General features: G+C 43.5%; 1 protein-coding gene and 1 long non-coding RNA gene across 2 annotated transcripts in view; one reads left to right on the forward strand and one right to left on the reverse strand.

Moving 5' to 3' along the window:
- The window catches only part of LOC135561537 (uncharacterized), a 3,783-nt gene extending 2,097 nt beyond the window's left edge, over nt 1–1,686 (reverse strand). The window contains exon 1 of the long non-coding RNA XR_010459549.1: nt 1,575–1,686. This is a non-coding gene — a long non-coding RNA (uncharacterized LOC135561537). The remainder of the gene's footprint in view (nt 1–1,574) is intronic.
- tll1 (tolloid-like 1) overlaps nt 1–18,724 on the forward strand; it is a 447,864-nt gene that overhangs the window by 268,892 nt on the left and 160,248 nt on the right. The gene's annotated exons all lie outside the window — the stretch shown is intronic.

Genomic DNA, 18,724 nt, shown 5'->3' on the forward strand with positions numbered 1-18,724 from the left:
GGTGGGGGCCAGTCAGTGTGAGAGGTGGAAGGAAGTGGGGGCCAGTCAGTGTGAGAGGTGGAAGGAAGTGGGGGCCAGTCAGTGTGAGAGGTGGAAGGAGGTGGGGGCCAGTCAGTGTGAGGGGTGGAAGGAAGTGGGGGCCAGTCAGTGTGAGGGGTGGAAGGAGGTGGGGGCCAGGGAGGTGGGGGCCAGTCAGTGTGAGAGGTGGAAGGAGGTGGGGGCCAGTCAGTGTGAGAGGTGGAAGGAGGTGGGGGGCCAGTCAGTGTGAGAGGTGGAAGGAGGTGGGGGCCAGTCAGTGTGAGAGGTGGAAGGAGGTGGGGGCCAGTCAGTGTGAGAGGTGGAAGGAAGTGGGGGCCAATCAGTGTGAGAGGTGGAAGGAAGTGGGGGCCAGTCAGTGTGAGAGGTGGAAGGAGGTGGGGGCCAGTCAGTGTGAGAGGTGGAAGGAAGTGGGGGCCAGTCAGTGTGAGGGGTGGAAGGAGGTGGGGGCCAGGGGGTGGGGGCCAGTCAGTGTGAGAGGTGGAAGGAGGTGGGGGCCAGTCAGTGTGAGGGTGGAAGGAGGTGGGGGCCAGTCAGTGTGACAGGTGGAAGGAGGTGGGGGCCAGTCAGTGTGAGAGGTGGAAGGAGGTGGGGGCCAGTCAGTGTGAGAGGTGGAAGGAGGTGGGGGCCAGTCAGTGTGAGAGGTGGACGGAGGTGGGGGCCAGTCAGTGTGAGAGGTGGAAGGAGGTGGGGGCCAGTCAGTGTGAGAGGTGGAAGGAGGTGGGGGCCAGTCAGTGTGAGAGGTGGAAGGAGGTGGGGGCCAGTCAGTGTGAGAGGTGGAAGGAGGTGGGGGCCAGTCAGTGTGAGAGGTGGAAGGAAGTGGGGGCCAGTCAGTGTAAGAGAGGTATGTGTTTACCTTCTCTCCCCTATATCTCTGTGTGTTTACCTTCTCTCCCCTATATCTCTGTGTGTGTTTACCTTCTCTCCCCTATATCTCTGTGTGTTTACCTTCTCTCCCCTATATCTATGTGTGTGTTTACCTTCTCTCCCCTATATCTCTGTGTGTTTACCTTCTCTCCCCTATATCTCTGTGTGTTTACCTTCTCTCCCCTATATCTCTGTGTGTTTACCTTCTCTCCCCTATATCTCTGTGTTTACCTTCTCTCCCCTATATCTCTCTGTGTGTGTTTACCTTCTCTCCCCTATATCTCTCTCTGTGTGTTTACCTTCTCTCCCCTATATCTCTGTGTTTACCTTCTCTCCCCTATATCTCTCTGTGTTTACCTTCTCTCCCCTATATCTCTCTGTGTTTAACTTCTCTCCCCTATATCTCTCTGTGTGTTTACCTTCTCTCCCCTATATCTCTCTGTGTGTTTACCTTCTCTCCCCTATATCTCTGTGTGTGTTTACCTTCTCTCCCCTATATCTCTCTGTGTGTTCACCTTCTCTCCCCTATATCTCTGTGTTTACCTTCTCTCCCCTATATCTCTCTGTGTTCACCTTCTCTCCCCTATATCTCTGTGTGTGTTTACCTTCTCTCCCCTATATCTCTCTGTGTGTTCACCTTCTCTCCCCTATATCTCTCTGTGTGTGTTTACCTTCTCTCCCGGGGTGACAGAGACCCTCCAGACACAGTGTGTGTACGAGGGGTAACCGTTGGGGTAACCGGGCGACGAGAAGTTACCTGTCGACTCCTGTAGGGTCTCCCCGCACGCTACACACACACAGAGAGAGAGAGAGAGAGAGAGAGAGAGAGAGAGAGAGAGAGAGAGAGAGAGAGAGAGAGAGAGAGAGAGAGAGAGAGCGAGAGAGAGAGAGACAGAGAGAGAGAGAGACAGAGAGAGAGACAGAGAGAGAGAGAGAGAGAGACAGAGAGAGAGAGAGAGAGAGAGAGAGAGAGAGAGAGGAGAGACAGAGAGAGAGAGAGAGAGAGAGAGAGAGAGAGAGAGTAGAGACAGAGAGACAGAGAGAGAGAGAGAGAGACAGAGAGAGAGAGAGAGAGACAGAGAGAGAGAGAGAGAGAGAGAGAGAGAGAGACAGAGACAGAGACAGAGAGAGAGAGAGAGAGAGAGAGAGAGAGAGAGAGAGAGAGAGAGAGAGAGAGATGGAGACAGAGACAGAGACAGAGAGAGACAGAGAGACAGAGAGACAGAGAGAGAGAGAGAGAGAGAGAGAGAGAGAGAGAGAGAGAGAGAGAGTAGAGACAGAGAGACAGAGAGAGAGAGAGAGACAGAGAGAGAGAGAGAGAGAGAGAGAGGAGAGACAGAGAGAGAGAGAGAGAGAGAGAGAGAGTAGAGACAGGGAGAGAGGAGAGAGAGGGAGAGAGAGGAGAGACAGAGAGAGGGGAGAGACAGAGAGAGAGAGAGAGAGAGAGAGAGAGAGAGAGAGAGAGAGAGAGAGGGGGAGAGAGAGAGAGAGAGAGAGAGGGGAGAGAGAGAGAGAGAGAGGGGCAGAGACAGAGAGAGAGAGAGTTAGGGAGATGGTATTACATTATAATAACAAATTATATAGAGAGAGATGGGAGGGGGCAGAGAGAGATCTTTAGAGGGGGGGAAGCTCCCATCTCTCTCTAGAGAGATCTCTCTAGAGATCTCTACAGAGAGAGAGATCTTTAGAGAGAGAGGGGGGACAGAGAGAGAGAGAGAGAGAGAGAGAGAGAGAGAGAGAGAGAGACCATCTCTAGTTACTCTTTTCTATGACATATGACATTGTATCGATATTCTATCTTTACCAATAGTCATGTAAATGGTATTACATTATAATAACAAATTATAGCAATAACAATCAATGAAATGGTGACAGTCAACAGTAGAACTCTATCTTTACATCTCTAATCCCATCTCTCTCTCTATCTTTATCTCTGCTCCCATCTCTCTCTCTATCTTTACCATCTCTACTCCCATCTCTCTCTATCTTTACCATCTCTACTCCCATCTCTCTCTCTATCTTTACCTCTCTCTATCTTTACCATCTCTCCCATCTCTCTCTCTATCTTTACCATCTCTACTCCCATCTCTCTCTCTATCTTTACCATCTCTACTCCCATCTCTCTCTCTCTATCTTTACCATCTCTACTCCCATCTCTCTCTCTATCTTCTTTACCATCTCTGCTCCCATCTCTCTCTCTATCTTTACCATCTCTGCTCCCATCTCTCTCTCTATCTTTACCATCTCTGCTCTCCTCTCTATCTTTACTCTCTCTATCTTTACCATCTCTGCTCCCATTTCTCTCTCTATCTTTATCTCTTCCCATCTCTCTCTATCTTTACCATCTCTCCCATCTCTCTCTATCTTTACCATCTCTGCTCCCATCTCTCTCTCTATCTTTACCATCTCTATCTCCCATCTCTCTCTATCTTTACCATCTCTACTCCCATCTCTCTCTCTATCTTTACCATCTCTCTCTATATCTCCTCTATCTCTCTCTCTATCTTTACCATCTCTACCCCATCTCTCTCTCTATCTTTACCATCTCTCTCTCTCTCTATCTTTACCATCTCTACTCCCATCTCTCTCTATCTTTACCATCTCTACTCCCATCTCTCTCTCTATCTTTACCATCTCTACTCCCATCTCTCTCTATCTTTACCATCTCTACTCCCATCTCTCTCTCTGTCTTTACCATCTCTGCTCCCATCTCTCTCTCTCTTTACCATCTCTACTCCCATCTCTCTCTCTATCTTTACCATCTCTACTCCCATCTCCCTCTATCTTTATCTCTACTCCCATCTCTCTCTATCTTTACCATCTCTACTCCCATCTCTCTCTCTATCTTTACCATCTCTACTCTCTCTCTATCTTTACCATCTCTCTCCCATCTCTCTCTCTATCTTTACCATCTCTACTCCCATCTCTCTCTCTATCTTTACCATCTCTACTCCCATCTCTCTCTCTATCTTTACCATCTCTACTCCCATCTCTCTCTCTTATCTTTACATCTCTACTCCCATCTCTCTCTCTATCTTTACCATCTCTACTCCCATCTCTCTCTCTCTTTACCATCTCTACTCCCATCTCTCTCTATCTTTTATCTTTACCATCTCTACTCCCATCTCTCTCTATCTTTACCATCTCTACTCCCATCTCTCTCTCTATCTTTACCATCTCTACTCCCATCTCTCTCTCTATCTTTACCATCTCTACTCCCATCTCTCTCTCTATCTTTACCATCTCTACTCCCATCTCTCTCTATCTTTACCATCTCTGCTCCCATCTCTCTCTCTATCTTTACCATCTCTACTCCCATCTCTCTCTCTCTCTTTACCATCTCTACTCCCATCTCTCTCTCTATCTTTACCATCTCTACTCCCATCTCTCTCTATCTTTACCATCTCTACTCCCATCTCTCTCTCTATCTTTACCATCTCTACTCCCATCTCTCTCTCTATCTTTACCATCTCTACTCCCATCTCTCTCTCTATCTTTACCATCTCTCTCCATTTCTCTCTCTATCTTTACCATCTCTCTCTCTATCTTTACCATCTCTACTCCCATCTCTCTATATCTTTACCATCTCTACTCCCATCTCTCTCTATCTTTACCATCTCTACTCCCATCTCTCTATATCTTTACCATCTCTACTCCCATCTCTCTCTCTATCTTTACCATCTCTACTCCCATCTCTCTCTCTATCTTTACCATCTCTACTCCCATCTCTCTCTCTCTTTACCATCTCTACTCCCATCTCTCTCTCTATCTTTACCATCTCTACTCCCATCTCTCTCTCTATCTTTACCATCTCTACTCCCATCTCTCTCTATCTTTACCATCTCTACTCCCATCTCTCTCTCTATCTTTACCATCTCTACTCCCATCTCTCTCTCTATCTTTACCATCTCTACTCCCATCTCTCTCTCTATCTTTACCATCTCTACTCCCATCTCTCTCTATCTTTACCATCTCTACTCCCATCTCTCTCTCTATCTTTACCATCTCTACTCCCATCTCTCTCTATCTTTATCTTTACCATCTTTACCATCTCTACTCCCATCTCTCTCTCTATCTTTACCATCTCTACTCCCATCTCTCTCTCTATCTTTACCATCTCTCTCCCATCTCTCTCTATCTTTACCTCATCTCTCTCTCTCTTCTTTACCATCTCTACTCCCATCTCTCTCTCTATCTTTACCATCTCTACTCCCATCTCTCTCTCTTTACCATCTCTACTCCCATCTCTCTCTCTATCTTTACCATCTCTACTCCCATCTCTCTCTCTATCTTTACCATCTCTACTCCCATCTTTACTCTCTCTCCCATCTTTCTATCTTCTCTCTACTCCCATCTCTCTCTCTATCTTTACCATCTCTACTCCCATCTCTCTCTCTATCTTTACCATCTCTACTCCCATCTCTCTCTCTATCTTTACCATCTATACTCCCATCTCTCTCTCTATCTTTACCATCTCTACTCCCATCTCTCTCTCTATCTTTACCATCTCTACTCCCATCTCTCTCTCTATCTTTACCATCTCTACTCCCATCTCTCTCTATCTTTACCATCTCTACTCCCATCTCTCTCTCTATCTTTACCATCTCTACTCCCATCTCTCTCTATCTTTACCATCTCTACTCCCATCTCTCTCTCTATCTTTACCATCTCTACTCCCATCTCTCTCTCTATCTTTACCATCTCTACTCCCATCTCTCTCTCTATCTTTACCATCTCTACTCCCATCTCTCTCTCTCTTTACCATCTCTACTCCCATCTCTCTCTATCTTTACCATCTCTACTCCCATCTCTCTCTCTATCTTTACCATCTCTCTCCCATCTCTCTCTCTATCTTTACCATCTCTACTCCCATCTCTCTCTCTATCTTTACCATCTCTACTCCCATCTCTCTCTCTATCTTTACCATCTCTACTCCCATCTCTCTCTCTATCTTTACCATCTCTACTCCCATCTCTCTCTCTATCTTTACCATCTCTCCCATCTCTCTCTATCTCTCTACTCCCATCTCTCTCTCTATCTTTACCATCTCTACTCCCATCTCTCTCTCTCTCTTTTTACCATCTCTACTCCCATCTCTCTCTATCTTTACCATCTCTACTCTCTCTCTCTCTATCTTTACCATCTCTACTCCCATCTCTCTCTCTATCTTTACCATCTCTACTCCCATCTCTCTCTATCTTTACCATCTCTACTCCCATCTCTCTCTATCTTTACCATCTCTTCTCTCTCTCTATCTTTACCATCCCTCTCCTCATCTCATCTCTCTCTCTATCTTTACCATCTCTACTCCCATCTCTCTCTCTATCTTTACCATCTCTCTACTCCCATCTCTCTCTCTCTTTACCATCTCTACTCCCATCTCTCTCTATCTTTACCATCTCTACTCCCATCTCTCTCTATCTTTACCATCTCTCTCTCCCATCTCTCTCTATCTTTACCATCTCTACTCCCATCTCTCTCTCTATCTTTACCATCTCTACTCCCATCTCTCTCTCTATCTTTACCATCTCTACTCCCATCTCTCTCTCTATCTTTACCATCTCTACTCCCATCTCTCTCTCTATCTTTACCATCTCTATCCCATCTCTCTCTATCTTTACCATCTCTCTCCCATCTCTCTCTCTATCTTTTTACCATCTCTACTCTCTCTCTCTCTCTTTACCATCTCTATCTCTCTATCTTTACCATCTCTACTCCCATCTCTCTCTATCTTTACCATCTCTACTCCCATCTCTCTCTCTATCTTTACCATCTCTACTCCCATCTCTCTCTCTATCTCTCTATCTTTACCATCTCTCTTTTATCTCTATCTTTACCATCTCTACTCCCATCTCTCTCTCTATCTTTACCATCTCTACTCCCATCTCTCTCTATCTTTACCATCTCTACTCCCATCTCTCTCTCTATCTTTACCATCTCTACTCCCATCTCTCTCTCTATCTTTACCATCTCTACTCCCATCTCTCTCTCTATCTTTACCATCTCTACTCCCATCTCTCTCTCTCTATCTTTACCATCTCTACTCCCATCTCTCTCTCTATCTTTACCATCTCTACTCCCATCTCTCTCTCTTTACCATCTCTACTCCCATCTCTATCTTTACCATCTCTACTCCCATCTCTCTATCTTTACCATCTCTACTCCCATCTCTCTCTATCTTTACCATCTCTACTCCCATCTCTCTCTCTATCTTTACCATCTCTACTCCCATCTCTCTCTCTATCTTTACCATCTCTCTCCATCTCTCTCTCTATCTTTACCATCTCTCTCTCTATCTTTACCATCTCTACTCCCATCTCTCTCTATCTTTACCATCTCTACTCCCATCTCTCTCTCTCTATCTTTACCATCTCTACTCCCTCTCTCTCTATCTTTACCATCTCTCTCCCATCTCTCTCTCTCTCTATCTTTCATCTCTCTCTATCTTTTACCATCTCTACTCCCATCTCTCTCTATCTTTACCATCTCTCTCCCATCTCTCTCTCTCTTTCTTTACCATCTCTACTCCCATCTCTCTCTCTATCTTTACCATCTCTACTCCCATCTCTCTCTCTCTCTTTATCTCTATCTCTCTCTCTCTATCTTTACCATCATCTCTCTCTCTCTCTATCTTTACCATCTCTACTCCCATCTCTCTCTCTCTATCTTTACCATCTCTACTCCCATCTCTCTCTCTCTCTATCTTTACCATCTCTACTCCCATCTCTCTCTCTCTCTTTACCATCTCTACTCCCATCTCTCTCTCTATCTTTACCATCTCTACTCCCATCTCTCTCTCTATCTTTACCATCTCTACTCCCTCTCTCTATCTCTCTCTATCTTTACTCTCTATCTCTCTCTCTCTATCTTTACCATCTCTACTCCCATCTCTCTCTATCTTTACCATCTCTCTCCCATCTCTCCTCTATCTTTACCATCTCTCTATCTCTCTCTATCTTTACCATCTCTACTCCCATCTCTCTCTCTATCTTTACCATCTCTACTCCCATCTCTCTCTCTATCTTTACCATCTCTACTCCCATCTCTCTCTATCTTTACCATCTCTACTCCCATCTCTCTCTCTATCTTTACCATCTCTACTCCCATCTCTCTCTCTATCTTTACCATCTCTACTCCCATCTCTCTCTCTATCTTTACCATCTCTACTCCCATCTCTCTCTCTATCTTTACCATCTCTACTCCCATCTCTCTCTTTACTTCTACTCCATCTCTCTCTCTCTATCTTTACCCTCTATCTTTCCATCTCTCTCTCTATCTTTACCATCTACTCCCATCTCTCTCTCTATCTTTACCATCTCTACTCCCATCTCTCTCTCTATCTTTCTCTCTCTATCTTTTACCATCTCTACTCCCATCTCTCTCTATCTTTACCATCTCTACTCCCATCTCTCTCTATCTTTACCATCTCTCTCCCATCTCTCTCTCTCTCTTTACCATCTCTACTCCCATCTCTCTCTCTATCTTTACCATCTCTACTCCCATCTCTCTCTCTATCTTTACCATCTACTCCCATCTCTCTCCTATCTTTACCATCTCTCTCCCATCTCTCTCTATCTTTACCATCTCTACTCCCATCTCTCTCTATCTTTACCATCTCTCTCTCTATCTTTATCTTTACATCTCTACTCCCATCTCTCTCTATCTTTACCATCTCTTCCCACCTCTCTCTATCTTTACCATCTCTACTCCCATCTCTCTCTCTATCTTTACCATCTCTACTCCCATCTCTCTCTCTATCTTTACCATCTCTACTCCCATCTCTCTCTCTATCTTTACCATCTCTACTCCCATCTCTCTCTCTATCTTTACCATCTCTACTCCCATCTCTCTCTCTATCTTTCTCTACCATCTCTCTCTATCTCCCATCTCTCTCTCTATCTTTACCATCTCTACTCCCATCTCTCTCTATCTTTACCATCTCTACTCCCTCTCTCTCTGTCTATCTTTACCATCTCTCTCTATCTCCCATCTCTCTCTCTATCTTTACCATCTCTACTCCCATCTCTCTCTCTATCTTTACCATCTCTCCCATCTCTCTCTCTATCTTTACCATCTCTACTCCATCTCTCTCTCTATCTTTACCATCTCTACTCCCATCTCTCTCTATCTTTACCATCTCTACTCCCATCTCTCTCTCTATCTTTCTCTATCTTTACCATCTCTACTCCCATCTCTCTCTATCTTTACCATCTCTACTCCCATCTCTCTCTCTCTCTTTACCATCTCTACTCCCATCTCTCTCTATCTTTACCATCTCTCTCCCATCTATCTTTACCATCTCTCTCCCATCTCTCTCTATCTTTACCATCTCTACTCCCATCTCTCTCTCTTTATCTTTACCATCTCTACTCCCATCTCTCTCTCTATCTTTACCATCTCTACTCCCATCTCTCTCTCTATCTTTACCATCTCTACTCCATCTCTCTCTTTATCTTTACCATCTCTACTCCCATCTCTCTCTCTATCTTTACCATCTCTACTCCCATCTCTCTCTCTCTCTCTCTCTATCTTTACCATCTCTACTCCCATCTCTCTCTATCTTTACCATCTCTACCATCTCTCTCTCTATCTTTACCATCTCTACTCCCATCTCTCTCTCTATCTTTACCATCTCTACTCCCATCTCTCTCTCTATCTTTACCATCTCTACTCCATCTCTCTCTCTATCTTTACCATCTCTACTCCATCTCTCTCTATCTTTACCATCTCTACTCCCATCTCTCTCCCATCTCTCTCTCTTTACCATCTCTACTCCTCTCTCTCTCTATCTTTACCATCTCTCTCTCTATCTTTACCATCTCTCTCCATCTCTCTCTATCTTTACCATCTCTACTCCCATCTCTCTCTCTATCTTTACCATCTCTACTCCCATCTCTCTCTCTATCTTTACCATCTCTACTCCATCTCTCTCTATCTCTTTACCATCTCTACTCCATATCTTTACCATCTCTATCCCATCTCTCTATCTTTACCATCTCTACTCCCATCTCTCTCTCTATCTTTACCATCTCTACTCCCATCTCTCTCTATCTTTACCATCTCTTATCTCTCTCTCTATCTTTACCATCTCTCCCATCTCTCTCTCTATCTTTCCCATCTCTCTCTCTGTCTCCCTCTATCTCTCTCTCTATCTTTACCATCTCTACTCCCATCTCTCTCTATCTTTACCATCTCTACTCCCATCTCTCTCTATCTTTACCATCTCTACTCCCATCTCTCTCTATCTTTACCATCTCTACTCCCATCTCTCTCTATCTTTACCATCTCTACTCCCATCTCTCTCTTTACTATCCCATCTCTCTCTCTATCTTTACCATCTCTACTCCCATCTCTCTCTATCTTTACCATCTCTCTCCCATCTCTCTCTATCTTTACCATCTCTACTCCCATCTCTCTCTCTATCTTTACCATCTCTACTCCCATCTCTCTCTATCTTTACCATCTCTCTCTCTATCTCCCATCTCTCTCTCTATCTTTACCATCTCTACTCCCATCTCTCTCTATCTTTACCATCTCTATCTCCCATCTCTCTCTCTCTCTTTACCATCTCTACTCCCATCTCTCTCTCTATCTTTCTTTACCATCTCTACTCCCATCTCTCTCTCTATCTTTACCATCTCTACTCCCATCTCTCTCTATCTTTACCATCTCTACTCCCATCTCTCTCTATCTTTACCATCTCTACTCCCATCTCTCTCTCTATCTTTACCATCTCTACTCCCATCTCTCTCTCTATCTTTACCATCTCTACTCCCATCTCTCTCTATCTTTACCATCTCTACTCCCATCTCTCTCTCTATCTTTACCATCTCTACTCCCATCTCTCTCTCTATCTTTACCATCTCTACTCCCATCTCTCTCTCTATCTTTACCATCTCTACTCCCATCTCTCTCTCTATCTTTACCATCACTACTCCCATCTCTCTCTATCTTTACCATCTCTCTCCCATCTCTCTCTATCTTTACCATCTCTACTCCATCTCTCTCTCTATCTTTACCATCTCTACTCCCATCTCTCTCTCTATCTTTACCATCTCTACTCCCATCTCTCTCTCTATCTTTACCATCTCTACTCCCATCTCTCTCTCTATCTTTACCATCTCTCTCCATTTCTCTCTCTATCTTTACCATCTCTCTCTCTATCTTTACCATCTCTACTCCCATCTCTCTCTCTATCTTTACCATCTCTACTCCCATCTCTCTCTATCTTTACCATCTCTACTCCCATCTCTCTCTCTATCTTTACCATCTCTACTCCCATCTCTCTCTCTATCTTTACCATCTCTACTCCCATCTCTCTCTCTATACCATCTCTACTCCATCTCTCTCTCTATCTTTACCATCTCTACTCCCATCTCTCTCTCTATCTTTACCATCTCTACTCCCATCTCTCTCTCTCTCTTTACCATCTCTACTCCCATCTCTCTCTCTATCTTTACCATCTCTACTCCCATCTCTCTCTCTCTATCTTTACCATCTCTCCCCATCTCTCTATATCTTTACCATCTCTACTCCCATCATCTCTCTATCTTTACTCCCATCTCTCTCTCTATCTTTACCATCTCTACTCCATCTCTCTCTATCTTTACCATCTCTACTCCCATCTCTCTCTCTATCTTTACCATCTCTACTCCCATCTCTCTCTCTATCTTTACCATCTCTACTCCCATCTCTCTCTATCTTTACCATCTCTACTCCCATCTCTCTCTATCTTTACCATCTCTACTCCCATCTCTCTCTATCTTTACCATCTCTACTCCCATCTCTCTCTCTATCTTTACCATCTCTACTCCCATCTCTCTCTATCTTTACCATCTCTACTCCCATCTCTCTCTCTATCTTTACCATCTCTACTCCCATCTCTCTCTCTATCTTTATCCATCTCTACTCCCATCTCTCTCTCTATCTTTACCATCTCTACTCCCATCTCTCTCTCTATCTTTACCATCTCTACTCCCATCTCTCTCTCTATCTTTACCATCTCTACTCCCATCTCTCTCTATCTTTACCATCTCTACTCCCATCTCTCTCTCTATCTTTACCATCTCTACTCCCATCTCTCTCTCTATCTTTACCATCTCTACTCCCATCTCTCTCTCTATCTTTACCATCTCTACTCCCATTTCTCCCATCTCCATCTCTCTATCTTTACCATCTCTCTCCCATCTCTCTCTTTTACCATCTCTACTCCCATCTCTCTCTCTATCTTTACCATCTCTCTCCATTTCTCTCTCTATCTTTACCATCTCTCTCTCTATCTTTACCATCTCTACTCCCATCTCTCTATATCTTTACCATCTCTACTCCCATCTCTCTCTCTATCTTTACCATCTCTATCCATCTCTCTCTATCTTTACCATCTCTACTCCCATCTCTCTCTCTATCTTTACCATCTCTACTCCCATCTCTCTCTCTCTCTTTACCATCTCTACTCCCATCTCTCTCTCTATCTTTACCATCTCTACTCCCATCTCTCTCTCTATCTTTACCATCTCTACTCCCATCTCTCTCTCTATCTTTACCATCTCTACCCATCTCTCTCTCTCTTTACCATCTCTACTCCCATCTCTCTCTCTATCTTTACCATCTCTACTCCCATCTCTCTCTCTATCTTTACCATCTCTCTCCCATCTCTCTCTCTTTACCATCTCTACTCCCATCTCTCTCTCTATCTTTACCATCTCTACTCCATCTCTCTCTCTATCTTTACCATCTCTACTCCCATCTCTCTCTCTATCTTTACCATCTCTCTCTCCCTCTCTCTCTCTATCTTTACCATCTCTACTCCCATCTCTCTCTATCTTTACCATCTCTACTCCCATCTCTCTCTCTATCTTTACCATCTCTACTCCATCTCTCTCTATCTTTACCATCTCTCCCATCTCTCTCTCTATCTTTACCATCTCTACTCCCATCTCTCTCTCTATCTTTACCATCTCTACTCCCATCTCTCTCTCTATCTTTACCATCTCTACTCCCATCTCTCTCTCTATCTTTACCATCTCTACTCCATCTCTCTCTATCTTTACCATCTCTACTCCCATCTCTCTCTCTATCTTTACCATCTCTACTCCCATCTCTCTCTCTATCTTTACCATCTCTACTCCCATCTCTCTCTATATCTATCTTTACCATCTCTACTCCCATCTCTCTCTCTATCTTTACCATCTCTACTCCCATCTCTCTCTATCTTTACCATCTCTACTCCCATCTCTCTCTATATCTTTATCATCTCTCTCTCTATCTTTACCATCTCTACTCCCATCTCTCTCTCTGTCTTTACCATCTCTACTCCCATCTCTCTCTATCTTTACCATCTCTACTCCCATCTCTCTCTCTTTATCTTTACCATCTCTCTCTATCTTTACCATCTCTACTCCCATCTCTCTATCTTTACCATCTCTACTCCCATCTCTCTCTCTATCTTTACCATCTCTACTCCCATCTCTCTCTCTATCTTTACCATCTCTACTCCCATCTCTCTCTCTCTCTATCTTTACCATCTCTACTCCCATCTCTCTCTCTCTTTACCATCTCTACTCCCATCTCTCTCTCTATCTTTACCATCTCTACCATCTCTCTCTCTATCTTTACCATCTCTACTCCCATCTCTCTCTCTCTCTTTACCATCTCTCTCCCATCTCTCTCTCTATCTTTACCATCTCTACTCCCATCTCTCTCTATCTTTACCATCTCTACTCCCATCTCTCTCTATCTTTACCATCTCTACTCCCATCTCTCTCTCTATCTTTACCATCTCTACTCCCATCTCTCTCTCTATCTTTACCATCTCTACTCCCATCTCTCTCTCTATCTTTACCATCTCTATCCCATCTTCTCTATCTTTACCATCTCTACTCCCATCTCTCTCTCTATCTTTACCATCTCTACTCCCATCTCTCTCTCTATCTTTACCATCTCTACTCCCATCTCTCTCTCTATCTTTACCATCTCTACTCCCATCTCTCTCTCTATCTTTACCATCTCTACTCCCATCTCTCTCTATCTTTACCATCTCTCTCTCTATCTTTACCATCTCTACTCCCATCTCTCTCTCTATCTTTACCATCTCTACTCCCATCTCTCTCTCTATCTTTCCATCTCTCTTTACCATCCATCTCTCTCTCTATCTTTACCATCTCTACTCCCATCTCTCTCTCTATCTTTACCATCTCTACTCCATCTCTCTCTATCTTTACCATCTCTACTCCCATCTCTCTATATCTTTACCATCTCTACTCCCATCTCTCTCTCTATCTTTACCATCTCTCTCCCATCTCTCTCTCTTTATCTTTACTTTACATCTCTACTCCCATCTCTCTCTATCTTTTACCATCTCTCTCTATCTTTACCATCTCTCTCTCTCTCTCTATCTTTACCATCTCTACTCCCATCTCTCTCTCTATCTTTACCATCTCTACTCCATCTCTCTCTATCTTTACCATCTCTACTCCCATCTCTCTCTCTATCTTTACCATCTCTACTCTCTCTATATCTTTACATCTCTCTCTCTATCTTTACCATCTCTACTCCCATCTCTCTCTATCTTTACCATCTCTACTCCATCTCTCTCTCTATCTTTACCATCTCTACTCCCATCTCTCTCTCTATCTTTACCATCTCTACTCCCATCTCTCTCTCTCTATCTTTACCATCTCTACTCCCATCTCTCTCTCTATCTTTACCATCTCTCTCTCCCATCTCTCTCTCTATCTTTACCATCTCTCTCCCATCTCTCTCTCTATCTTTACCATCTCTCTCCCATCTCTCTCTCTATCTTTACCATCTCTACTCCCATCTCTCTCTATCTTTACCATCTCTTCCATCTCTCTCTCTATCTTTACCATCTCTACTCCCATCTCTCTCTATCTTTACCATCTCTACTCCCATCTCTCTCTCTATCTTTACCATCTCTATCTCTCCTCTATCTCTCTCTCTCCCATCTTTACCATCTCTACTCCCATCTCTCTCTCTATCTTTACTCTCTACTCCCATCTCTCTCTATCTTTACCATCTCTACTCCCATCTCTCTCTCTTCTTTTACCATCTCTACTCCCATCTCTCTCTCTCTTTCATCTCTACCATCTCTACTCCCATCTCTCTCTCTATCTTTACCATCTCTACTCCCATCTCTCTCTCTATCTTTACCATCTCTACTCCCATCTCTCTCTATCTTTACCATCTCTACTCCCATCTCTCTCTCTATCTTTACCATCTCTACTCCCATCTCTCTCTCTATCTTTACCATCTCTACTCCCATCTCTCTCTCTATCTTTACCATCTCTACTCCCATCTCTCTCTATATCTTTATCATCTCTCTCTCTATCTTTACCATCTCTACTCCCATCTCTCTCTATCTTTACCATCTCTCTCCCATCTCTCTCTCTATCTTTACCATCTCTACTCCATCTCTCTCTATCTTTACCATCTCTACTCCATCTCTCTCTCTATCTTTACCATCTCTACTCCCATCTCTCTATCTCTTTACCATCTCTCTCCCATCTCTCTCTCTATCTTTACCATCTCTACTCCCATCTCTCTCTATCTTTACCATCTCTACTCCCATCTCTCTCTATCTTTACCATCTCTACTCCCATCTCTCTCTCTATCTTTACCATCTCTACTCCCATCTCTCTCTCTATCTTTACCATCTCTACTCCCATCTCTCTCTATCTTTACCATCTCTACTCCCATCTCTCTCTCTATCTTTACCATCTCTACTCCCATCTCTCTCTCTATCTTTACCATCTCTACTCCCATCTCTCTCTCTTTACCATCTCTACTCCCATCTCTCTCTCTATCTTTACCATCTCTACTCCCATCTCTCTCTCTATCTTTACCATCTCTCTCTCTATCTTTACCCTCTATCTCTCTCTCTCTCTATCTTTACCATCTCTACTCCCATCTCTCTCTATCTTTACCATCTCTACTCCCATCTCTCTCTCTTTATCTCTCTCCATCTCCCATCTCTCTCTATCTTTACCATCTCTACTCCCATCTCTCTCTATCTTTACCATCTCTACTCCCATCTCTCTCTCTATCTTTACCATCTCTACTCTCTCTCTATCTTTACCATCTCTCTCCCATCTCTCTCTCTATCTTTACCATCTCTACTCCCATCTCTCTCTCTATCTTTACCATCTCTCTATCTCCCATCTCTCTCTCTATCTTTACCATCTCTACTCCCTCTCTCTCTATCTTTACCATCTCTCTCCCATCTCTCTCTATCTTTACCATCTCTACTCCCATCTCTCTCTCTATCTTTACCATCTCTACTCCCATCTCTCTCTCTCTATCTTTACCATCTCTCTCTCCTCTCTCTCTTACCATCACTACTCCCATCTCTCTCTCTATCTTTACCATCTCTACTCCCATCTCTCTCTCTGTCTTTACCATCACTACTCCCATCTCTCTCTCTTTACCATCTCTACTCCCATCTCTCTCTATCTTTACCATCTCTACTCCCATCTCTCTCTATCTTTACCATCTCTACTCCCATCTCTCTCTCTATCTTTACCATCTCTACTCCCATCTCTCTCTCTATCTTTCACCTCTACATCCATCGCTCTCTATCTTTACCATCTCTACTCCCATCTCTCTCTCTATCTTTACCATCACTACTCCCATCTCTCTCTCTATCTTTACCATCTCTACTCCCATCTCTCTCTCTATCTTTACCATCTCTCCATCCCATCTCTCTCTATCTTTACCATCTCTACTCCCATCTCTCTCTATCTTTACCATCTCTACTCCCCTCTCTCTCTATCTTTACCATCTCTACTCCCATCTCTCTCTCTATCTTTACCATCTCTACTCCCATCTCTCTCTATCTTTACCATCTCTACTCCCATCTCTCTCTCTATCTTTACCATCTCTCTCCATTTCTCTCTCTATCTTTACCATCTCTACTCCCATCTCTCTCTCTATCTTTACCATCTCTACTCCCATCTCTCTCCTTTACATCTCTACTCCCATCTCTTCTATACCATCTCTACTCCCATCTCTCTCTATCTTTACCATCTCTACTCCCATCTCTCTCTATCTTTACCATCTCTACTCCCATCTCTCTCTATCTTTACCATCTCTACTCCCATCTCTCTCTCTATCTTTACCATCTCTACTCCCATCTCTCTCTCTATCTTTACCATCTCTACTCCCATCTCTCTCTCTATCTTTACCATCTCTACTCCCATCTCTCTCTCTATCTTTACCATCTCTACTCCCATCTCTCTCTCTATCTTTACCATCTCTACTCCCATCTCTCTCTCTATCTTTACCATCTCTACTCCCATCTCTCTCTATCTTTACCATCTCTACTCCCATCTCTCTCTCTATCTTTACCATCTCTACTCCCATCTCTCTCTATCTTTACCATCTTTCCCATCTCTCTCTCTCTTTACCATCTCTCCCATCTCTCTATCTTTACCATCTCTACTCCCATCTCTCTCTATCTTTACCATCTCTCTCTCCCATCTCTCTCTATCTTTACCATCTCTACTCCCATCTCTCTCTCTATCTTTACCATCTCTCTCCATTTCTCTCTCTATCTTTACCATCTCTACTCCCATCTCTCTCTATCTTTACCATCTCTACTCCCATCTCTCTCTCTATCTTTACCATCTCTACTCCCATCTCTCTCTCTTTATCATCTTTACCATCTCTCTCTATCTTTACCATCTCTCTCCCCATCTCTCTCTATCTTTACCATCTCTACTCCCATCTCTCTCTCTATCTTTACCATCTCTACTCCCATCTCTCTCTATCTTTACCATCTCTACTCCCTCTCTCTCTATCTTTACCATCTCTACTCCCATCTCTCTCTCTATCTTTACCATCTCTACTCCCATCTCTCTCTCTCTATCTTTACCATCTCTACTCCCATCTCTCTCTCTATCTTTACCATCTCTACTCCCTCTCTCTCTCTATCTTTACCATCTCTACTCCCATCTCTCTCTCTTATCTTTACCATCTCTACTCCCCATCTCTCTCTCTTATCTTTACCATCTCTACTCCCATCTCTCTCTCTATCTTTACCATCTCTACTCCCATCTCTCTCTCTATCTTTACCATCTCTACTCCCATCTCTCTCTCTATCTTTACCATCTCTACTCCCATCTCTCTCTATCTTTACCATCTCTACTCCCATCTCTCTCTATCTTTACCATCTCTACTCCCATCTCTCTCTCTGTCTTTACCATCTCTATCTCTCTCTATCTTTACCATCTCTCTCTCTATCTTTCCATCTCTACTCTTTTTCTATTTTACATCTCTCTCCCATCTCTCTCTATCTTTACCATCTCTACTCCCATCTCTCTCTATCTTTACCATCTCTACTCCCATCTCTCTCTCTCTTTACCATCTCTACTCCCATCTCTCTCTCTATCTTTACCATCTCTCTCCATTTCTCTCTCTATCTTTACCATCTCTCTCTCTATCTTTACCATCTCTACTCCCATCTCTCTCTCTATCTTTACCATCTCTACTCCCATCTCTCTCTCTATCTTTACCATCTCTACTCCCATCTTTACTCTCTCTATCTTTACCATCTCTACTCCCATCTCTCTCTCTCTTCTTTACCATCTCTACTCTCTCTCTCTCTATCTTTACCATCTCTCTCCCATCTCTCTCCTATCTTTACCATCTCTATCTCTACTCTCTACCATCTCTATATCTCCATCATCTCCATCTCTCTCTCTATCTTTACCATCTCTACTCCCATCTCTCTCTCTTTTACCATCTCTACTCCCATCTCTCTCTCTATCTTTACCATCTCTACTCCCATCTCTCTCTATCTTTACCA

This window comes from Oncorhynchus nerka, linkage group LG18, assembly GCF_034236695.1.
Source record: "Oncorhynchus nerka isolate Pitt River linkage group LG18, Oner_Uvic_2.0, whole genome shotgun sequence".
NCBI classification, from domain to species: domain Eukaryota; kingdom Metazoa; phylum Chordata; class Actinopteri; order Salmoniformes; family Salmonidae; genus Oncorhynchus; species Oncorhynchus nerka.